Source organism: Brassica oleracea, chromosome C4 (genome assembly GCF_000695525.1).
Source record: "Brassica oleracea var. oleracea cultivar TO1000 chromosome C4, BOL, whole genome shotgun sequence".
Lineage (NCBI taxonomy): Eukaryota > Viridiplantae > Streptophyta > Magnoliopsida > Brassicales > Brassicaceae > Brassica > Brassica oleracea.
In genome coordinates this window covers 30,024,027-30,025,896 of record NC_027751.1, presented here as the reverse complement: position 1 = coordinate 30,025,896, position 1,870 = coordinate 30,024,027, and positions in this window count along the sequence as shown.

The window sequence follows — 1,870 nt, the reverse complement described above, 5'->3', positions numbered from 1 at the left end:
TACCTGTTTTTGCTTCCGGTTGTCGGTGAACTAACCCCATGAATTCGGTTATACCTCGTTGGTATTCTTCCGTAAGCAATCTCGTGTTCGGATCCAAATGAGGTCGATCGATCCAAGAACGAAAATAATTTGAAGAAGACATATTTTTTATGAATCAAATTCGTGTGTAAATAGAGTAAGAGGGAGGATGAAGATATGGAGTGAATGAAGAGGAAGAGGAGTGCTTGTATATATAGTTTAAATCCTGCCGACAGACCGAGGAAATTCCGACGGAATTCCGACGCCAACGGCTAGTTCGTCGGAATTTCCTCGGAATTTTGTAAAATTCCCAAACGGCTCTCCAACGGCTATAATATTTCCTCGGAATTCATCGGTTTTTTCCGAGGAACACATATTTCCTCGGAATTTCCTCGGAATATTCCGACGGATTGATATTTCCTCGGAATTCCGTCGGTATATTCCGAGGAAATTCCGAGGAAACCAAATTTTGTTTTTCCTCGGAATTTCCTCGGAAATTCCTCGGGATATTCCGAGGATTTCATTTTCCGTCAGAATGTCCGTCAGAATACCGCTGTTTTCTTGTAGTGTATATATAACTAACACCAGCAAAATATTATTGAGCTGACAAATTAATGGTGTGTGGCGTAGTGATATGTTGAAGCATATGCCATTACAATACTTGAGGATTAATCTTCAAGGGTAAATACCTAATTCACTGGAATGCATGTAAATGCTTAATCTTAAATAAATAAGTTAAATTCAAATATTTTCACTTAACTAAGAACAACTTACAGTAGATGACTAAAGCATACTAAGGATCTGACTGGTTTCTCTGTTACCACCCGCAAACGCAGTTTTTGTTGTTGGTAGCGACTGCTGGCGTTTTACAACAATCACAAAAAGCTGCAAACCGTTTTACACTGCTCTAAACCTTTCAAAATCAAAAATTGTTTCCAGTTAGTGTTTGCGGTTGCGGAAATGTAAAATTCTCTTTAACTTTTGTAAAAGTTATATAAATATAAAAATAAATGATTTTTAATAACTTTTAAAAATTGAGATGATATAAATACTAATATATATATATATAAAAGTTTTATACTAAGATTTTATAAATATAATTCTTATATTTATTATAATAATATGATTTATAAATATAAATTTTATATTTATTATTTTATTATTGGGTTTTAAAATTATCATTTTTGTAATTAGCTTTTTGTCTATTAAATATTTTTTTATTAATTAATTTTTGCATATGTGGGTAAACGAGCAAAAAATGATCCGCAGACGCAACAATTTATAAACATTGTGCCAGTCATACGGAACACTTAATAATGCTTGAAACTGCAAACTCCCGCATCCGCAACCGCACCCGCAACCGATGCGTTTGAACTGGTCAGACCCTGAACCAAGGAACAAAAGCAAGTAAAGGAAGTTTAGTTAAACGCAATTCAAAACTATAACAAACAAAGAAGTAAATGAAAAACTAAGCTAATGACATGCATGCAAATAAACTAAATTACCTTTAGGTCAAGTTAGTGACTTGGGTGACTATTTCCCAGACTGCTATTTGCTAATCCATGATGTAATTTCAATCTATCAATGTTAATTTCTAAATCTATGAACAGCCACTTAAGTAATACCCTTTCATGAAAATTTATCTCTACACTTGTAAGGTATTCAACATAATAACACTACAAGAAAACAACAAAGATTCTGAGGGAAAAAATCGTCGGAATTTCGTCGGAATACCGTTATTCCGACGACATACCGACGAAACAAGTCGTCGGAAATAATTCCTCGGAATTTCTTCTTTCGTCGGAAATCCCTCGGAATTTTCTGACGGAATTCCGAGGAAACAAATTTCCGA